Source organism: Cyprinus carpio, chromosome B15 (genome assembly GCF_018340385.1).
Source record: "Cyprinus carpio isolate SPL01 chromosome B15, ASM1834038v1, whole genome shotgun sequence".
In the NCBI taxonomy this organism is placed as follows: Eukaryota; Metazoa; Chordata; class Actinopteri; order Cypriniformes; family Cyprinidae; genus Cyprinus; species Cyprinus carpio.
This window is the reverse complement of record NC_056611.1, coordinates 15732164-15754981: the sequence shown is the minus strand read 5'-3', so window position 1 is coordinate 15754981 and position 22818 is coordinate 15732164. Positions and strand designations below refer to the sequence as shown.

At 37.1% G+C, this 22818-nt stretch overlaps 2 long non-coding RNA genes across 2 annotated transcripts in view; one reads left to right on the top strand and one right to left on the bottom strand.

Moving 5' to 3' along the window:
• Positions 1–581: 581 nt before the first annotated feature.
• The window catches only part of LOC122139811, a 36130-nt gene continuing 13893 nt past the window's right edge, over positions 582–22818 (bottom strand). Inside the window, exon 3 of the long non-coding RNA XR_006156557.1 lies at positions 582–1221. This is a non-coding gene — a long non-coding RNA (uncharacterized LOC122139811). The remainder of the gene's footprint in view (positions 1222–22818) is intronic.
• Positions 18553–22346, top strand: LOC122139810. The gene is made up of 3 exons (XR_006156556.1): positions 18553–19162; positions 19260–19376; positions 21713–22346. It is a non-coding gene; the product is annotated as an uncharacterized LOC122139810 (long non-coding RNA).

Sequence of the window (22818 nt, the reverse complement as noted above, 5' to 3'; positions counted from 1 at the left end):
CACAAGCTGCTGTTTTCTGAATGAGTGCACTGGGCTTGTGGCGCTGACGAGAGTAGCCGTGTGGAGTAATGTTTGGGGTTTGTTCTCTTTGAGCAATTAAACAGAGTCTAGGACAAGTGTTGGGAAGTGACTATGATGCTATTAATTTAACTACACTTTTTTTTAAGATGAATGACTGTTCAGATGTTTTGAAGCTTTTCCATTAAAAATGTATTAATTTTTTTTCGAACAAGTAGCAGCGCAGCCACGGCTTTAAAAGCTGAGCAAGACATAATTATCAGAATAACCAAACACATAGTCAGTTTAAATTTACTGAGATGGCATGTTCAGAGGGATTACATAAATAAACTAGAAACAGTTCACCAGAAAAAGGAATGATTCACGGATTCACACTAAAGTTCTGAAATGAAAACTAAATTTTAGCAGTTATTACTCCAGTCTTCAGTGTCACATGATCATTCAAACATCCCTGTTGAAAAATCCAGCATATGCTGGTTAAGTATGTTTTGAAGCATGGCTGCTGGTTTTTTGAGCTGGTTTAAGCTGGTCCTTAGCTGGTCATGTGCTGGTCCTAACCAACTAGCTCCTGCTCAGGACCAGCTTAAATCAGCTCAAACCAGCAGCCATGCTTCAAAACATACCTAACCAGCATATGCTGGACTTTTCAACAAGAATTTCTTAATATTATCAGTTATACATGAAACAGTTATACAGGTGATTGTAAGATCATATTGTGAAATATGTCCCAGTGTGAAATATAATGTCACAATTCTGAAATATAAAGTGACTAAGATTTTTTGTTACCTGTACCTCAGCACTTCTGGTGGTGGATTGCTATTTTTCACATCAATACAACTCTGATTTCTGTAGAGACTTCAATTTGGTTAGTCAGTCTTTAAGTTTGTATGTCAGCGTACGTGTGTGTGTGTGTGTGTGTGTGTGTGTGTGTGTGTGTGTGTGTTGAGCAGCTGGTGGTGGGTCAGCTGCTGTGTTTCAAGGCTGATGAGTAGAGAATAAAAACAGCTGCAGGCAAACGCAAGTTTTGTATTTTCTCCATGTGCCAAATATTTGTTTACACAAGCAGCTATTAAAGGCATCCAATTGATGCCTGCAAATATCAGTAATGGATGTGCACAGAAAAAAAAACCCACATACTTACATTTGAATGATGACTTTGTACTTCGTGCCACAAATCTTGTGGGTGCATATTTCAATTAACCCCTGAAGAAAAAAAAAAAAAAAAGATATTACTTAAAAATGAGACAAGACACAGTCATCCATTCACACAGTAGATTACAGTGAGCTGTTGAGATTTTCAGTGAACGATCCTCTTATCCACATGTACCTCCACTTATTATGGGTTTACTTTCCTTTATGCATATGTGATTGTATGAAAATGAAATACCCCTGCTGCAAACACCCTAAAAATGAACTATGTGGTGCATACTCTTAAGTATACTAACTTCCCCTAAGCATCCCTACAGCATACAGTAGTGCCCACTAAAAACACACACGTTGTTATTGTTACCATTATCTTTACTGTTATTCCCCTTTGCCAGTGCAAACACATTCCACCCATTCCTGGCCTGCAAACTGGTTGACAGATTTCTTATTTACGATCAACTTTTTCCTCACATTTTTCAGACAGGCAGCCAATTCCGGGCATGCAGTCAAACTATGGGAGATGAAAAAAAAATAATGTTTTTTTCCTATGATACACACACTCCTGCTGCATTAGCTCACCATTTTCTTTTATTGCACTCAAATATTTTTTAATTCTTCTGGCTTTTTTACGGTAAATGGCCTTAATTATGACCCTGCGTTCCAAGCGATGGCAAAGTAAGCAGAGAGCTATTTGCATATGGCTCCTGTATGCCTATTAAACAACATGCATCCAGGCAGGCTACTGTCTCTCCATGCCTACCTGTGCGGAAGTTTTGAAAGCAGCCTTTTAGGCAGTCTATTTGTCCTCTGTGTTAAGGGCTTTCATTTCTTTAGTTTGGCATGTCATGGTTAGCTTCTCTTGGTTCAACCCCATATGACTGAGAAATAAGGAACAAGCAATGCAAAAATGGACTGTCATGAGCGTATAAATGGGCGGCGTATATTTTAATGTGCATAAAAAAGCAATTAATGACTGCAGCGAGAGGGAATTATCGCATAAATGGAATATGACACACTGGTAATTAAACAAGTTTTCCATAAATGACTATTTAATTCAAAATATTGAACTATGCGTGTGCCATATGCAAATATGATGTTTCAACAATCTGAAGGACATGCATACACAATATACTTTCTAATCAAAGACATACGTTGTCAACTTTTAATAACACCCGATGTCACAGTACAGTGGGTGCATACTGTGATCGTCATGCACGCTGTGAGCATATAAACCACACTCGACTGACTCTTATACTGAAAGAACAATGCAAAACATGTTGTCTGTTGCTTTAAAAATGTTCTTTGCTCATGTAGTTGTAATTTTATCTTTCTCTCATCACTCAAATATTTCCTCTGGGGTGCTCATATCACAACAAAAGCCTCGCTGATTATGATGGATTAGAAAAGTGGACATGATCCAGGTTTCAATTATCTACAAAAAATACCTTGAAAATGGCAAAAAGCTCTCAAGGTTAAACTGTCTGCAGCATGAATGGAGGGATTTCCCAAAACCATCCAAAAAGCAAAGGGTAGAATGCTGTCTATAAGGACAAGGTTTGTCTCACAATGATTTAGCCTGGAAAGTAAAAATATATATTTTAAAATGTATTTTACATATTTTTTTTATCGGTTTTGTTCCAAACCTGTGTGACATACATAAAGATATTTTTAGAAATATCTCAGTGTTGTTTGGTTACTAAAACGGTTTGGTTAACAACATTCTTTAAAATAACTTCTTTTTTTGTTCCGCAGAAGGACAAAAAAGTCAGTTATTTTGTATGATTTCGGTGATCTATATTGGGATTTGTCTAGATTTTAAGATGGGAGTGTTTGTTGTCTGGATGTGGGTGTTAAGGATGATTATGTGCTCTGGATCCCATCACAAAACCCACTGAAATAAACCAGACTTGATTTGGGATTAATTATATAACATTATGTTACATAATTAAGGGAAGGAATTAATTAAGGTGAGGACCATACTACGGTAGCCACTCTGAGCAATTTCCGGGTTTGGACTTTGCTTATTGATTTAATTTTCTTTTTATGTCAGATTAGATGAAAGCAGAACCACCAACTGTTATTTTACCTAGAAAGCTGGCATAAGGTCTAAATCCATAATTAAGGCGCACCAGGAAGCTCGCTCATACATTCAGTTATAGTATTTTCCGAAGGTCAGAATACATGAGAGGGGAAATAATATACCACAATCATGGACATTTTGGATGGGATGAGGATCTGAAAAACAGTAGGTAATTTGCTACATAATTTTAACCAAGGTTGAGTTAAAAAACACAGATGTGTTCAATTCAGATGGGATTAAAATTAAAGTATAACTATGTAACTATAAACTGTGAAAACTAGTCAGATCTGAATAGGGCTTTACAGAGGTCTAAAAAAGTCTTCAGTAGCCCACTGATGGGTCACAGATGCTAATGTAATGAAAAAAATGCAGCTCAACATAAAATATGGATAGTTAGGATAAAAAACGAATATAACAAAATATAAAACTAAAAACCAGCTTTTAAAACTTAGATCTTGGTACTGATGTTATTGGTGACACTGAATGTTCATTTAAGCAAATTCAGCAAATTCATTTCTTGGATGCTAGCCGAATTATGCCCTCACACATGGACACTTAAAAATATATATAATGAAAATGGGTTTACTTGAATCTTTTTGTGTGTTGAGAATTAAATATATGCATGGTTATAAACTGCACTGCTTGATTTCAAAAAAAATTTGGGTGACTGTCTGATTGTTTGTGGTGCTGATGGAGCTGTGCTGTATTGTGTGGTGGTTTATGGCAGTAACTGGGCGTCATCTACTGCTGCAGTCCTCACTCTCGTTCTCTGTCTCACTCTGCAGTCATCAGTGGCCCATAAGAGATGGCAATTTTTTGTGAGTGTTCTTAAATGACCTGCCATCCCATTTGCCTCACTCCCTCCCTCTTTCTCTCTAGGCTGTTTCCTTTTTCTCTCTCAACTAATCCTCCACACTCCCTTGCTTTCTGAATCTTTGGCCTGTGCTCTGTCCCTGTCACTCTCTCTCACTCTTTCTGTCTCCCTCAATCCACCCTTTTGCTCCAAGAATAATTCATCATTCCTCTCTAAGGCTCTGACCTCCAACAGTTTTGAATGCTTATTTATTTCTTATTTATTTCTTATAAAGGCACACACACACACACACACACACACACACACTTATACATAAATGAAAACCTACCTATTCATAGTCATTTTTGTGTTTCATTTATTTTTCAAGTGCTTAAATGCTTTTTTTTTACATCAAATATTTATATATTTCATATTATTCATTTTAGAAATAAATTTTTACTTGTTTATATCTTTCTATATTATTATATATTATTTATAAATTAACTTTAATTTATTATTTTAATCATTTATTTGTTGGAATTGAATTTATATTTTAATTTATTTTCTGTTTTGATATTTTATAAATTAAACGTGTGTATGTGTATATGCAATATTATATATTTTATAGTATTAGTATTACTACACTAAAATATGTTTTTTGTTATATATATTAAATATACTGTACATGCATACATATAGTAATTTTTGTGCTTTTTATACATTTATATTTAAATATTTTATATTATGCATTTTATAAATGAATTTGTATTTCAGTTTATCTCTATATATATTAAAATTTTATTTATAGTAATTGAATTAATATTTAAAATTATTTTTAGCATTGATATATTGATATTTTATATATTAAACGTGTTTGTATGTATGTGTGTGTGTGTGTATTACTGTACAGTATGTATTAGTATTATTACATTAGTATATTACACGCAAAACAAGAATGATCTTTGCCTTTAAAATTACCATTAACTTGTGTGTGTGTGTGTGGCGGGGGGGGGGGGTGAAATCATTTATATTTATTTTTTATGACTAATGTTTTATATTTACATACTTAAGATTTTATATTAATTACAATTTATTTCTCTTTATTTTATTTTCAGTAACGCGAACAGCACTGCGACCACCTAGTATCATTCTATCCTCACCCCTCCCTGACGCTCTCCCTCTTTCTCTCTCCCTCCATCCTTTTCTCCTCCTCCCTCTCGAGGGTGATGGAAGAGGGTGGGGTAAATCCGCACTGGTTGCTATGACACCAGACAGACCTTGCTCGGTGAAGGCACGTATTTTCCTCTCTGCTCTATTTCCCCGGAGTCTTAAATGCAGAAGAGAGTGAGGCGTATGCATATGTGTGTGTGTGTGTGTGTGTGTGAGAAAAGGAGTGCGTCTGCATCAGAGATTTGTCTGTGTAAATGTGTATGAGAGATGCCAATGATGTTCGGTAGCGAATACATCATGAGTGCAGTTAAATCAGCAGCCGTGTGAACGCTTGCATGTAATGAGCATGTAGACATAAGCAGCGCTAATGCTACGTTTTCCTCCTCTCGACAGGCCTTTATTCAACACCGCCGCAAATCACAATCAGAGAGCGATGTTTGACAGCACCTAAGACCAACACAGAACATACTGACATCTGGGAAACATCTTAGGATAATATATCAAAAACAACAACATCAACATTCAGAACAGGCGTGAATAACGGCCGTGTTTCAATGAGGTGGTGGCACTTCGGCAAATTCGACGCAAGGCTATTATATTCATGCCGGTGTTGGGCTCTTTATTTTTCTTTCTTACTCTCTCTCTCACACTCCATCTCTTTCATCATCCCAGTAAACTCTATCACTCTGTCGGTACCCAAAAGCTGGAGCCCTGATGAATAATTTAGCAGTCGATATTTGCAGCCATCTGTTTATCTTTGCCACACCATCAGTCTTCCTCACAAAGTTTGCATTCACTGCACTTTGCCATCAAACTGTGACTTCAACAGTTCAAGTACCGCATTAAAAGAAGGGCAGAGGATTAAACTAATGAATGTGCTTTAAAGTCATAGCACTCCCAAAAATGACAGTTCTATCTTCATTTACCCATTTTTATGTTTTCCTTAAACTGTATGACTTTCTTTCTTCTGTGGGATACAAGAGAAGATATTTTGAAGAACAGTACTGGACACTCTTTCCATATAGTAACAATGAATGAGGACAAGCTTTAAATACTGTAAGACCTAAAAGCACAACAACTATAATAGACCACATGAATTATGAGCTTTTTAAGTTACAGTACACACACTAGCATGTTCATTTGAGATAATGAGAAATGCAGCAATATCTGATTATTATGATTAATTATTTCGAGTCATCCTTTTAATGAATTGGTTAATCCAGTTCACAAAACTGGTTTGAATGATTCATTCACAATTTAAACTGATCCAGTAATGATTGATTCAGTGATCCAACTGCAGTTGTTCACAGCTCAATGGAGGGGAAGATTTTACAATATTGTTTAAAAGTTTAAGTAAGTTGAGTTTTTAAAAAAAGAAATAAATACTTTTACTCAGCATGAATTCATTAAATTGATCAAAAGAAAAAAAAATACATAAAAATGCTGTTCTTATGAACTTTTCTATTCAAAGAATACTATATCACGGTTTCCACAGAAATATTAGGCAGCACAACTAATTTCAACATTAAAAAAAACAAACAAACAAACAAAAAAACAACATGATTTCTGAAAGATCGTGTAAAGACTGGAGTAATGATGCTGAAAATGTAACTTTACAATCACAAAAATAAATAACATTTATAATACATTAAAATAGAAAACTTATTTTCATTTGTAATAATATTTCACAATATCTAATCTACTGTAAATAAAGCGTGTAAGCATATAAGAGACATTTCAAAAAAGAAAAATCTTACTGAACCCAAACTTTTAAACAGTAGTGTAAATTTTCATAAAATTTTGCACACAAAGCTATCATTCATAATGATTTTATAAGCACTTTTCTGCATTCTCAAAAAAAAAAAAAAAAAAAAAAAAAACACCAAGGAAGGGGATTAGTAAATGAATCTAGAAAATAATTTCTTTAGGTGAATTATGTTTAATAAACATCACACAATCTGAAATCATTTAATTAATAATGACCAAACGATATAAAAACATGTCATTATTTTATATTTACCCTTCTATACTGAACTACTGTTTATGTTGCTAGAGGTCATAAGAGGTGAAGAGGTATATTGAGTGACCTCTGTATCAAATTTGCATTATGCTTCAAATTCCAACAGAGGGCAGAGTACAGTTTCACTGCACACACCCTCTGGTGTGTCTCATGGCTTTATTTAACAATGTTTAATCAAACTACATCAGGACAGGCTGCTTTTGATTATAGTGGATGCTTGATGAAAATAATATGCCATTTCAAAGTCCCAGTACTGTAATTATACCTATTTCAATAACATGCCATCAGGATGGTATAGATAAATAAACGCAATCCACATTTAATATCCTCTGCCGACGTTTACATAAAAGGTGGAAGCAGGCCGTAGTGTAGGTTATTACGAGCAATGATGTGCTGACTAAATCGAACATGAAGAATCCGAACAGGGTTTCTTTTTTGTGAAAATTACAGCTTGTGTAGATCAAGCCCCTGGTGGGGAGCCAACACAACCAAAGTCTTTGTTCAGGTGAAATTCCTCGCTGTTATCTCAGCCCCCTGCCAACAACCCACTCTCCCCCTGTTCGCTAACTGCAAGTGCTTTAATTAGGGGCCCTGGAAACCCACCCCAGGCCGACTACTTACATGCAGAGGGCAATACAGCATAACAGTTGGGCTCCGGAAGTAAAAAATCCATTCATTTTTGCCATTGGGAAATTGATTTTTAACGATAACTTATAAACTTTTACAGACAGACTTGTTGTGAGTGCTGAGTTTGTTAATCAATGGTATTTTTCTTTCTTTTTTTTTAACGTATGAGTAGCCTTGGGCATTATAAACTTGAATGTATGAGGTTTCTGGTGTCATCCACCAGTTAGTTAAGCTGTAAGAAAACAATCTGATTTCTGCGTTGCAAAAAAAGGTGGACATGCTTTTGTTGTAGCCATCTGTTTAAATTGATAAAATAATAGTTTAACAACAGAATTTGTGGTTAAAGGGTTCGTTCACCCAAAACGCCGACTCCTGCATCAGCAGCATCACACGCATACATCGTGGTACTCTTGTGAATGCACATCGAAGACTGACATGGAAGAGAAGAAATTGTTAAATAAAGTCATTATTTTTGTTTTCTTTGCAAACAAAAAGTATTCTCATAACTTGATCAAATTAAGGTTGAAAGACTTATGTAGCATGGACTATTTTAATAATGTCCTTACTACCTTTCTGGCCCTTAAACATGGTAGTTACATTGCTGTCTATACAGGGTAATTTCTTTAAAAATATCTTGATTTTAAAATTCCAAAGATGAATGAAGAAGTTTGGAACGACATCAGGGTGAGAAATTAATGACAGAATTTTCACTTTTTCAGAATTTCACAGAAAGTCCACTGTCTTGCACTTTTAATGCGATTTTCATATACATTTTGCCTTGAATAAAGTTTTTACCTCATAGCTTGTTCTCAGATCAAGGTCTATAGTGTTTCAATGAAGACTTTAAAATCCCTGTGAGAAAAATGAATGGAAAAAATACTTAAGGGACCAAATCCGCTGAAAAAAAAAAGTGGGTGGGCACTAATGCAATCTATACCACAGTAAATCACTCAACGTGCGCTGCGAGCAGATGGACAGAGACGGACTGACATCGCCTCATATTTTGGTCATAACTGCACGTCTGGGTGGTTGTGACCGAAGCCTGACACATCTCATCAGAGCTCAGACACACTAGAGGCTGCTCTAAAAGCAGCCGGAGCAAGAGAGAGGAGGTCAAACATTCATGTTACACTGCCTTTACATACACTGACAGATGCTGTCTGCTTTGATCTATCTTTAGTCAATCCGCTCCTATCTGCGGGCCTCTGTCCGGAAAGCCGCTTAGAACTTGCTGTCTGTCCTATGCCCAATGGCACCGCACGGTCGAGCCGTGCATGCGGCATGCATCCGATAGAGAGGGGGGAAGGGAGTTTGGAATTCATTCGATCCAACAGGGCCAGTACGCGAAATTGCCAGACTTGAAAACATACATGGTGGGCATAAATGGCTGAATGTGCACAGCTGCATGCAGAGAGGTAGCGCTGCAGCTCGTGTGCACAATGGCAGCCGCTGCAGCAGCGAGAGCAGGAGGAAATCTGGCATCCCGTGTGAGTGTACGTGTGCGCGCTCTCTCGGAGCACAGCGCGGCCAGGCTGAACCGAATGAACTGCAGAAGAGCGTTTGCTGTGAGGTCAGAGAGTCCAACATTCCTCTGGAGCTGTGTTTATACTGCTCCGAGAGAAGGGGGATGACAAGGGGGAGCAAGAGGGGCTTACAGGAAAGGAAACAAATCAAGTCCCGGCTGCACTGTACGCGCTTCTACCTGCCGTCTGCCCCGTTACGGCCACTCTGGACCCCATCGCTTATTAAATCACTATAGGCGCTCATCTGCTAGGCCAGCTGGGACAGCACGTACCATATATCACAACCTAGTTTTCCGTAATCTTATCCTGCACTTTAAACATGGGAGTCGAGTGCAATTCACAGTAGCTCGATAAATTTGCTGGCAGCTACGGAGTGGTGTGTACAACACAGAGATCTCGTAGATAGACATTTGCTTCATTTTTTGTTTTTATTGGATGAGAAAAACATATATTTGTTTAAAATTAAACTTTAATAATTTCTGTCTTTTTTGATGACTGTTTATTCCACCTTTTTAACACAGTCTATATTACACTAACTAAATAATTTTAAATACAATTTAAATAAAATAAATGAAATCCAGCAAATTAAGGGAAAGGCTTCAATATGCTTCAGAATATTTCCAGGCTCAAAGGCTTTTTGTTGGGAATGGATTAGATTTTTATCTTTATTACATTAGCATTATTCTGCCAGGTTGCTGAGATAAAAGAAAATGTTCCGTCTTTTGTATTGGTTAAAAGGCAGGCAGCCAGCTAACAAAACTGATTCCTGCCCAAAGCTGTACGGCTTTTTAACAAAATATCCGTTATGAGATACGATTAAGACTTAAGATCACATCTGCCAAATTTCATTCATATAGATGCTCCACACAGATACTGGGTGAATTATCATAACAATTGTCTTCATTGTAATATACAAACTTAATGTAAAAAATAAATAAATACAATATTTGTTTTTTGTTTTTCTTATGAATATAACTAAATAAAAAAGTTTACTTATTAATATAGAATTAATAAAGAAATTGTGGCAATTAAATATTTTATTTTCATAATCTGTAATTCAAATAATAGAATGAAAAAAGAGGAAAAGCAACGGTCATTAATCAAGGGATGAGTTTAGACTCAGACAGGAGCATGCAGAGAAAACTAATCAACCGGCTTCAGAACATTTGAACTCTGTATCTTTTTAGATTATCATTATATCACAACAAAGGGATTCAATCTGGATCGGAACCACTGATTTCACTAATATGCCTCAGAGCCAGGGAAGGGTGTAGATTTTCATGATTTGCGTTCAGTTTCTACCCTCTCCTGGAGAAAGATGAAAACTGCACAGTGACTACATGAAATCTGACTGGACATGCTATAATACAGTGAATAACATATATATCTCCCAATTTAACCTATCTCACAGTGTAAGACATGGGATTGTGTACTTTAAAAGCAAAATGTAAAAGTTTGAAACATTTATTTGAACACCTACAGTCAAACATGAAAAACACTATTGATCACTCATGCTTTTGCCTTAGCTGAATGCAACTAGACAAGCTTGCATTGCTAATGAACATCACCAAAGAGAAACATCTATACAAATATCTTTAGTCCTGCAGAATTCAAAAAGACAATACTGAGTTCTCTAAACTTAAGCTGACATAATTTAAAATTTCCAGTTCATTTAACCTTATAACAAGAAAAATGCACAGTGAGGCAAAACGTCTCTCTTTATCCACTGTTTTATGAGATATAAAGAGCTACTGATTAGAACTGCTATTTCATACCCATATTTAATCCATGTTCAGAATACTGGCTAAAATCAACATAAAACAACATTCAAAGTCCATTTTACTTATGTATAGTGACTTTGTCAAGTTAAAATGACTAAATTTGATTTTATCCAGTAGGAATTTATAAGATTTCGGTGGTCTCAATATGACAGGTGGCTGGAGGGAAGAGGGTGAGAGGGTTTAGTGATGTCATCCGAAACAGAATTGATTTCATGTTGATTTTAAAGGAACAGTTCAGCCAAAAATGAAAGCTGTATCAACATTTACTCACCCCCATGTTGTTCCAAACCTGTATGACTTTATTTTGTGGAACACAAAAAAAGATATTTAAAAAAAAAATGTCTTCAGTGTTGTTTCACTGTATCGACAAAATCATTCTTCAAAATATATTCTTTTGTGATTTGTAGGAAAAAAGTACATCGTACAGGTTTGTAATGACATGAAGGGCAACAAGGTAGTCTTTTTTCCAAAAATCAGGAGGCGTCAGGAGGTTTTTAAAACTTTTAAACTTTTATATATATATGCTCTAAGTATACACATTTAGGTCAAATTTCTCACTCATTTTTGGCAAAAGCAAGAGAAAAAAAAATGCTCAGATGCCTCAGATTCATAAGCATTCAGTATAACAGCTGATAGTTTAGCACAGGTGCATAAATGGAGGCAACAGCCAAAACACAACCGTAAACCCCCTGAAGATATCCACAGAGTGGATGGAGACATATGGGATGATCGAGCATAAGAACTGAGCGGAAGAATCAGCAAAGGGCTTCGCTTTGTGACGCAGCTCCTTTAGCTGTGCTCGGCACTGGACAGAACCCCAGCTTGCAGGACGGGGCGCAGCAAAGCAGGAAACAGCTGCCGTACCTCTGTGCCGCAGCCTCTCAACCCCTTTCAATCTGCAGCATTGGGGCTCAGAGCAGGAGAGGCCCAGTTTTGGGGGACAGTGGGCTGGACATGAACACAATGCCTAGCCGTGGCTTTGACAATGGCTTCATCGCGCTCCCGCCCCCTCGGTGCAGAGAACTTTGCTCTCTCTCCATGACAGCCGCATTCAGCCAGCCAGACAGACATACAGACAGGGAGGACAAGGACAAAGGCAAGTGCAAAAAAAGGAGGGGTGGAGGGTGCGAAAGCGTGAACTAGCAAGGGATGATGAAGAAAAAGAGGATGAATGGAATGGGTTAGATCGACGGACTGCGCTCACCTTTTGTCCCGTCTCTCACTCTCTCTTTTTAAGCGCTTCATTCATCCTCAAGATTATTTTTCTCCCCCTTTTTTTAAAGTAATCCATCAGGAAGTTTGAAGGACAGCACAGGCTCAGAGAACACTTTTATCTGCCTGCCTCACACTCGCTTCTCAGTTTCGGACAACGTGCGTCTCTCCTGGAGCGCTCTGTCCGGTCCAGCCTCGCATTGCCATTAGAGACGAGAGCGGCATGGAAAATAAGCTGTGAGTGTTTTGGTGTTGTATCTGCACTCCTTTAGATATACCTCCACAGTCGTAGCACACATTTATTCACCCCCCCCCACCTCCCATAATACCATCGCCAAGAGTCGAAAAAAGTATAAAGATTTGTCCATGTGCATGAATGTCCTGTGTAAATTCATTATTCAGGTATGTTCGTCTGCCTATGTTTGCTTGAACCTGAGTTTCACAATGTCTCGTTAGCAGATCCATTTTTAGAAGCTCATTAACAGTTCTCACACTAATCTATCTGAGCAGTTCAGAAGACTAAAAGGTGGAACAAAAGTGTGACGGAAGAGACACTCTTGTCTTAGAACAGTCCCGCAGGTCATTATTATTCTGTTTGTGCCAGTGACTCACCCGTTCGGTCTGCGAGCCGTTCATGTGCCCCTTGATGCTGGCGAGTTGAGAGAGGAAGGAGGAAATGTGCTGCACAAAAATGGCCAGGGGTGAACTTAAATAAACGAACCTAATGACAACAAGGGTGCAGAATGCTTTATCAGGTTGAGAGGTAAGAAATGAGTTTCACTAGGAAGGAAAATGTCAAGTAAAGAATGATTATGTGCAAAGAGAATAAGTGCACTTACGTGCAGAGTTATAATTGAGCTATAGAGGGTTTTGGCGTAATCAGGGTCCAGTTTTTAATCTGTCTTTCCAAGTATACGTGACAAAGCATGATTGGATATTTGAAGGATTAAATACATGCTGAGGATCACATTTGTCTTATGGAATAAGAAAATAATGTAACTTTATTTTAAGGTATCCTTGTTACACATGTTACATGTACTTACTATTATAATAACAATAAATTATGCATAATTACATGCAAGTAACCCTAAGCCAAACCCTAATCCTAACCCAAACCATATAGTAAGTACATGTATTTAATTAATATTACTCTATTAATAGTACTGTACTAATGACACTTTAAATTAAAATGTAACCGAACATAACACCAAGGCCAATTAAAACTTCAGTTAACATGTATAGATGATGAACAAAGTCTAAGTCTGTAAATCTAACATTACAATTTCGGTTGGATACTTAAAATGACAAAGTATTGCTTTAGTCTGACTAAATTACTATTTACAGTCATATAAAATGCATATGCTTGATCACTGAAGCTAAGCAAGGTTTGGCTTGAGTAGTACTTGGGTGAATTACATTTGATTACACAGTAATTGCACTTAATTTTTGTAAGCCTCAATAAATAAACAAACAAATAAATAATAAAAATAAACAAATAAACGTCGTTATGACTTTTTTTATTTGAATAATTCTAGAGTATCATTTTTCAGAATTCTAGAATAGAATTCTTGGGCATTTAAACAAACCAATAACCCCGGAAATAATTCAAGTTTAGCACATACCTAATCCCATATCGTTGTACTATAGACCCAAATGTTTCCTCAAATCATGTGGCTTGTTCAAGAGAGGTATTACTTTTCTAACATAAAGCAATCCTTTAGACTTACATTGAAGTACTCCAGCCATATCTAGAGATAAAAATGTAATAGAGGTTGGCTGTGTTGACTTGAGCCTGTTAAGAACCACCCAGATCACCCTAGAAATCACAGTGAACACCCTTCAGAACACCTAACCACATAGTAACGCCCTGGCAACCACTCACAACACTGTAGCATCATTGTGAGTAAGCACAGAGAAAAAGTATAAATCATTTTTTAAATAATCGTTCTGTTCTAAAATGCTGTGGTAATAACTTTTAATGTTATGTTGACAAAATGCTTAATGTGAAGGGAAAGAAACAGGGAAGTAGAGGGAGAAGGAGTACGTTTAAAGAAGAGGGGAGGGGAAGGAGAAACAGCATGAGATGAGGTGTCTGGAGCTTATACCCACAGGAATGGTGCTGCTCGATACTTCTAAGACTTTCAGTTGTACTAAATGCATTATTCATCTGGCTCTGCAGTTGTGTCACCAGCAGATTGAGACATACCCCTGTTTCACGGCAGATACAGACTCAAGCATTATGCCGAGGAGCCATTCGTCAAGCCCTGAACTTACACAAATGCCTTGATCTTGCACAACAGATCATTTATTCAAAGTCATTCAAATTACTGCTGATCCACATCCCACATTCTCCACCAATTTATCATCAAACCGACAGGGTCATCTCATCACACATGCAAACCTGGATGTAAAACAATCAACCTTTGCAGCAAAGATGCATTCAGCAATACTAGAATAAACATTGATCTGTTATCAGATACAGTAGATCCCAAAACATGGGGATGCAAAATATGTTTTTTTTTTTTACATCACCAATCACTCAAGTAACATAATATATATATATATATATATATATATATATATATATATATATATATATATATATATATATATATATATACAACAATTTATTAAAAAGCTTTCAGGCTAATTGTAAAAATTGAATACTAATGTCTACTAAATTGTAAATGGATTAATATACTTCTCTTAGCACTGCTGAACCACATGCCCTCTCCAGGAAAGATGTTATCTGAGCATTTTTTTTTTTACAGACAGAGATATCTGCAATATGTTGGTTAAAATAAAATAAAATAAAATGGCATATCTGTCATAAATAAATCTGTCTTTTTCAGGACTTTTGTCATTGGTCTCCAGTATCAGAAGAGCAGCAGTGATTTCCATGGCTTTAGCACTGACTTGCCAGGTCAGATTCTAACCAGCTGTATCCAGCTGTGGTAATTACTGAGAGATCTACAACTGGAATGGTGTCATTGGGCAGCATGTTAAATGTAGCTCTCCGCAGGGCTGATGTGGGCTGCGCAGCGTTAAGTGTCAGCAGTGGGTGAATGAGTGATATTTGTGCCCGAGCCGTAGAAGAACGTCAGGCATATCACAGCCCCGTGCCTTCGCTCCATGCCTCCATAATTCAAACACCGGCGTCTCGGCTGAACATAAATGAGCAAACTCAGACACACACAGTTACACACGTCACTGCAGTGAGATCGATTGAAGTGAAAGAGCAGACTGGCCTTTTCTGGACATTTTCTGCACTTGTCCCTAGAGTTTTTTTTTTTTTTTTACTGCTTGGAGGTTGTTCTCTCATGAGACTTAAAGTACTCAGTCATGTTTTACAGAGGTATCAAATTTGTCTCAGATGTTTCTCCTAAAATTCTTTAGGAGAAATGAAATTAGACATAAATGTGCGGTTAATTTAATGAGAAATGTTTTGAGTTCATATTAAGATCTCTGATATATTTGATTGCAATTTTGGCAACCTGGCAAATCTGAAAAGAGATTGTAACTAGGGTTTTTCCTCATGAGAAAAATGAATTTCTTCTTTTGATCTCACTGCTGTCTACAGCTGTGACGTTTATGTTGCAGTAATTTCTTTACCACTAGCGTCACAGAATAGAACTGCAAAAATGGTTTTGTCAAACAAGCTTCCCAAACACACCCTGTCTTATTGGTTGAACAAACAAATAGTCCAGCTCCAAACATTCTGTATTGTTTGCGCTAATGTCCCTGTTTTAGGACCGGTTGGCTCAAAGAATCATAATAATGTCATGATAGCACCACAGAACCACAGCGTTTACAATTATATTGATATCTGACTGGTCTGAGCTTAGACATAAAGTGCTAAATGCTGGGAGAAATTAAAAAAGCTTGTGTGCAGCTGTGTCTGTTCCCAATTTATTGCATGTGTAACAGATTCACCAATGACAAATGTTTCCTTCCTAATTGCTCTGGTCAAATAACAGCTAGTAGGAGCAGGCCAAACATCTCTGAAAGATGAATAACTTTACGCCCTGATCAACACTGCATATTTTTATTTCTGATTAACCTAAAATATAACACACTGTGAATTTCCCCTTAAAAGAAATTGGTGTACTCGAGAGAGCTCATTTTAAATATAATTTTTCTTCAACTCTAAACTCAACATCTGGGCAGTGTATTTCTCAGGAATGGAAACACGACTCTAGTGGGTGATTTATGCTGTAGGGAAAATGAGTGGAGAACCTGGGCGGCTTGAATACTTACATTACAGCACTGAGGAGAGCACGCTACATGTTACAGAACAAAACATCCATTCAGTTCTGTTTCTATGAAAGTCAATGTGGCAGGAGATGAGATGTGCTCAGTGAAAAGTCTGGACTTATTACTTCGTCAAGCCCCTGAAATAGACACAGCATCAAACGGGGGCCTTGTTCAAAACCACTCAGTGTTGTGAAATATTATGTGTCATACAATGTTAACATTAGAGCACATACTATCGTGTTTTTACTGAACACGCCATTATAGAATATCTGTCCATTTTATTGTAATGACAGCTTTTGGCTTTTATGGAGTCTTGAAAAATCTTTAAGTACTAAATTTTCAACTCAATTCTCCTTTCACACTGAAATCAAGATGAATCAAGACAAAGCGGTCTTTCTTCAGTGCAAGGTGCCCATGATCCTTTGCAGTGCGGTCTATACTGGGTTAAATCTGAGCCGACTGTGTAGTATCTCAGCACCAGTCAGGACTCATCCCACACCTGGCTTCCTGCACTAATCTCTGTGTGACAGAGCTGCCCCACATAAGCTGCCTCATCTGCTTACACAGCTCTTTACTATAGTTCAAGAGAAAAAGAAAGAAATATGAAATGTTTTTAAAAAAAAAGGATGAAAGAAAGAAGGCTCGAAAAAGAATGGACGCAAGAAGGAAAGGTAAAAAATGTAAGAAAAGGAACAAAGTAAGAAATATGATGAAAGGTAGAGGTGTGCAATATGTATTGTCTATGATAATATTGTAATTGTTATTTTAACAATGTGAATTTGTAACTCACTTTGCAAAAACATGACTGAAGACAGTTACAGTGCCACCGAAATACAAGTTTAATAAATACGAGATACGAGTTTTGTCTTACATTTATATCATGATATAGTTAAGCAATATCGCAAAAGAGTGCATTTTTCTTAAAAATTAGCACAACTGCAAATGTGATATTGGTTTTACTCAACAAGTTAATATAAAAAATACATTTTAGACCCAATAGTCAATTTTCACCAATGAAAAAAGCTCCCAACAAAGCAAGAGTGAAACTATGGTGCATTCCTGAGCAGCACAAAAAAAAGTGTTTCTTTAGTAAATTAATTCATGAACTTTTTGAACGAATGGGGCAAGTCAATGATTCATTGACCCATTAATGAATCATCTAGTAGCTACTACGTTTGGTTTGAAAATTACTACATGGCCATTAAGAAAGCATGTTCTGTATAGTATGAATATGGGTAATATCAATATGAATGAAATTCAGACATACAACATTCCTAATGTTGTCACTCTCACGCAACCTACAAGCATCAGTTGTGTCACCTCACTGCCATTCACAAATCCTCTCTCTCGGTCTCTCTGGATAGTAAAGTCACTTCAGAATTCCTCCACAATTTATCAGTCATCTGAGTACTTTTCATCTGCTGTTTTATGAATGTGTTGCCCACTATCTTGTTGCAAAATATGCAGATTTCAGGCAGAGAGTCACTTGCTTCGCTCCTGAATAAATCAGCCATTTGAACAAATTGGTTAAATGAATGATTCAGTGGCTGACTTAATAAGACAGTAACACCTATTGCCACCTACTGGCGGTTTTAGTTTAGAATTTTTTTCAGATTTAAAGTATCCTCTATTCAATTCATCCATTCTATAAACAGCATGCCCTTGACATAAAAGATGATGCATACATTGAATAAGGTTAGAAAATAGTCCCTTTATAAAGATAAAAATACAGCTGGAAATCAATTTAAAATGGGAAAATATCACCTCTTAATAGAAAAGTGTATTTCAGTCACTGCCCTACCAGCACAAAACACACACAAATCCCAGGATAAATTGCACACCCCCAAAAAAAAGGTCTAAAAAAGGAAGAATGTGATGGATTGGCCATCTCTCCAGGTTGTTTCCCTGCCTAAGTCTGAGATGCTGGGGATGGGCTCCAACATACATGGGACAAGCAGTATAAATGTAAAGATGAATGTATGTATGGATGGAAAAGAATGGATGAAAGGATACAAGAAAGAAAGAAAGAAAGAGTGGAAGAAAGAAATATAAAAGGACAAAAGAATGGGGGAAAAAAACAAAAGAAAATACTTAAGAAAGGTTGAAAGAGAAATATAGGAGGAAAGAAGGCATTATCAAAAGAAGGAAAGTAGGCAGGAAAGAAATAATCTGTCTGCAGTCGTATGGGGCTGATCTGAGTAGCCATCAAATCCACTGGTGAAGCACTAAGGTTAAGACAACCTTCTTCTAAAGCTCGGCCTGTGTCCTTGGTGGTCAGAGCACATCTGCAGTGTGCACCTGTCCCCACTTAAGCAACAGGAGCTGACTTTATGGCGTGCAAGGAAATCTGATCTGGAAAACAAGGTGAGGCTGTCAGATGTAAGGGTGCAGCCTGTCCTCAGTAAATACAGTCCTGTTGATTCAGCTTTCACAACTCATCTCACAGCAGCGGAGAGCCACTCACACAAAGCCTGGTCTGAACTGAGACTTTCAACATATCATTCCTCTTTCACATCAAGAAAAACTTACAAGGATCTGGTAAATCAGGATCTGATTTAAATCACGTTTGTATTTCATATTCGTAACCATATAAATTCAAAGCAGACTGATTTACAGACCTGTCTGTCTCCTCCAGACGTCTGATTCTTCAGCCCAGGTGATTTACAAGCCCCATCTCCACGTACAAAAGCCATCAAGAACCACCTCCCCCCACCAAACACCCAGCTGTCCAGCTCATGTCATAAAACACCAGGTAAAGATGCTTACTGCCTTGACAGCAGACATATCCGACAGAGGGGGGAGGAGGAATGGAGAGCAGAGGAGGAGGAGGAGGAAAGAGATGCTGAAGGCCCAACAGCTAAAAGCACTGGCCCACATTCCTCTCACTTATCTGGGGCGGCTGAACAGAAAGTAATTTGGCAGAAAGGCCCAGAGAGAGAGAGAAAGACAGAGCACTGGGTGTCAGCACTAAGACTAAAATAATTACCTGTCATACTGGCAACAGTGTGAGCGGCGGACATGTTTTGCTCTGTGAAATAATATGAAAAGATTAATAGTTCCCTCTGTATCCAACTTTATCCCCTCTCTCTCACTCTACCTAACATTGTCCACACACAGGGAATACTGAGCATATGTTGATTAGCAGTTGGAGAAAAGGCACAGCAAGACCAAAAATACTGCAGACCTTGTTTACAGAGAATGTAGCTCAAGAGCTGTAATTCTCAGTCAGGGGTGTGTGTGTGTGTAGGTACTTAAGCAGGTTCCAGGGTGGATTTAGAATGAGTTTCCCTTATTAAACCTTATAAAATAATAATAATAATAATAATAATAATAATAATAATTACAAAATAAAAACAATAAAAATGACATTAAAATTACAAACTATAAATAACATGATAATTAAAAAGAAAAATTACTAATATACTTATACAAATTATTAATTAATTAATAATATATTCATAGAAATAAACAAAATAAAAAGAAAAGTAATGCTACTTATCCAGTTAAAAAAAAAGAAAGAAAGAAAGAATCACTACTTTAACCTGGGTTTGAAATCTAGGGAATGCATGAACTGATTAAATGTGTATTTTTAATTCAATGTAAGTCACTTTTAATAAGTGTTTTGCAAACGCGCATATGTACATTAAAAAAAGCAACACCTTACTGACATTAATTGATTTGATTACACCACACATATCATTTATGATTTATTACTGTTAACACTCTACTGTATATAAAAATATATCACAGATCCCTGTCAGGAGCTATTAATGTAAGAATATGATACACTAATTACTTTCAAATTAATTACTGTGCTTTGTTGCTTGTGTATATTTCATGCAAAAAAAAAAAAGAGAGAGAGAGGGAGAGAGGAAAAAGCGGGGTGTTGCTGCAGGCGTGTTGAGCCGAGTTTAGCCAGGTTGAGCTGAGGTGTGGTGTTCAGAGCAGCTGTGGGGGCCTGACCGCAGGGAGAGCTGCAGCCATTCTTCAACTCCCTCTGAGACACATTCAGCCATCACACCCCATGACAAAACAAACAAGATCTGTGATGATTGGAGCACGGCCAGCTTTTAGGGCAAAAAAGAATAAATAAATTTCCCTCCATCCTGTCTAAAAGCTATTAGGGCCCGGGAGAGTCGCGCACCCTCTGACTCCTCTCATGGCGGGCTGGCAAATTAAATTAATAAACGGATCACATGGAGCAGGGCTTGGCTCTGACCCTTTGGCCCATTGGACAGTATGTGCCCCTCTCTACAAAGTACATACAGTCACATAATTGTTCCCATATTTCTCTCGAGGATGCAGTGAAATCGCTCTGTCCTGGCTGTCAAGCATTCAGGTCGTTTCATGTCTCCCGAGAAATTTGGGTCATACAAGTGATTTTTAAAGAGCAGTTTTGGATAGTAAATGGGAAACAGCTGTTCTGTTATGGACAAAAATGAGGATTGAGATACTATACAGCATAAATTGCACTAAATGCCTGTGTGTTTGAACACATATACACAACATTTGGACACTTACACTTCCCTTCGAAGGTTTGAGGTCAGCAAGATTGAAAAATAATAATAAAGATACCAAATTCATACTTTTATTTAGCAAGGAAGCATTAGTTTTTTACGATCGCTATGACAGTTTTTTCAATACTTTTAACAATTTTCCTAAACTGTAAACACAGTTTGCACAACATCCATCTGTGTAGGCTATACAATTAACACATTTCTTGTTGCTTTGACACAAAATGCATTCAGTTAACACAAATTTAAAATGCTTGAACCTCTCTTACACACAAGCTCAACCAAGACCAAAACAATGGATTTTTACTGCCAAATTTACAAATGCTTTCCCACTGAATGTCAGAACAGTTAACATGTTCTAAACCTAACTTATAGGCTAAAGCCGATTGAAGTTATGCAAATTAAAAAAATACAGCTAGGAAACACACTCAGGTGTTGAGGTTCTTTCAATTTCATGACCATATGGTACACAGTAATAGACCACTACTTTGGGCTGATCTTGTGTGTAAAAGTGCACTTCTGCATAAATGTGAGATTGGCCTCTACAACACCGACCGCCTTCTCCTGTTTTTAGAACACCTGCATGAAAGACTGGTGCCAGAGGTAGAAAGGGGACAGGTGGGAAACCACTTGACAATATATGTGATCACATGGGACAATGTGGCATTCCACCATTTCCATGCAGTCACAGCCTCGTTTGATGCACATCCAAGGAAGATGTCCCTTTTCTTTGCCCCTTACTCCCCTTTCCTCAACCCCATTGAGGAGTTTTTCTCAGCCTGGAGATGGAAGAATTTTGACCATCGTCCACAGGACCAAATGTCCTTCCTGAATGCAATGGATTCTGCATGCCAAGACATCACAGCTGAAAACTGCAGGGGTGAATAAGGCATGCCAAAAGATTCTTCCCAAGATGCCTTGCCAGAGAAGATATCAGGTGTGAAGTGGATGAGAACATGTGGCCAAATGCAGAAGACCGGGCAGAATAGAAGATTATTTTATTTTTATTTATTTTTCCCCTATGGCTTATATGATTTATATATATACACACACACACACACATATATATATATATATATATATATATATAGATGGCAGCTGTATTACATATTTTTGTTATCTTGCAGTAATGTCTTATAAATAAAGGATTTACTGCATTAATTCTGACTCTGTTGTCTTCTTTCTTCTTCTTTTTTTTCATAATCCATACCTTCAATAAAGGCACCTGAGATGGGTCATTTACTTTTTTGTACTGAATTTCTGCAGCAAAAGAAACAAAATGCATGCATTTACTAAACACAACAGAACTAAAACGTAGAGAGGTTTTTAAAAGAATCCACATTGCAAAATACAATCTATGATCAATACAATAAACTGTCTATTGTATAAGGGCAGGCCTGAGGCATGTAAAATAATACAGTTTCTGAAATTCCATCTGATGTTAGTGTTTTTATGATATTGTGTTGTGATGGACTAAATGTTCCTGGTGGAAGAGAACACGTGTTAGCGTTTTAGAATAATTATTTGATTTTGAGACATGTTTGCAGTGTTTTGTTAGTCATAGTGTATTGTGTTAATGCATTATTTTATTTTGAAAATTAGTGTTGGAGTTTTGTTTACAATGCGTGATTTTGAGCATGAAATTAACTGTTTTGACAATTTTGTGTTGAAGGTGTGTTG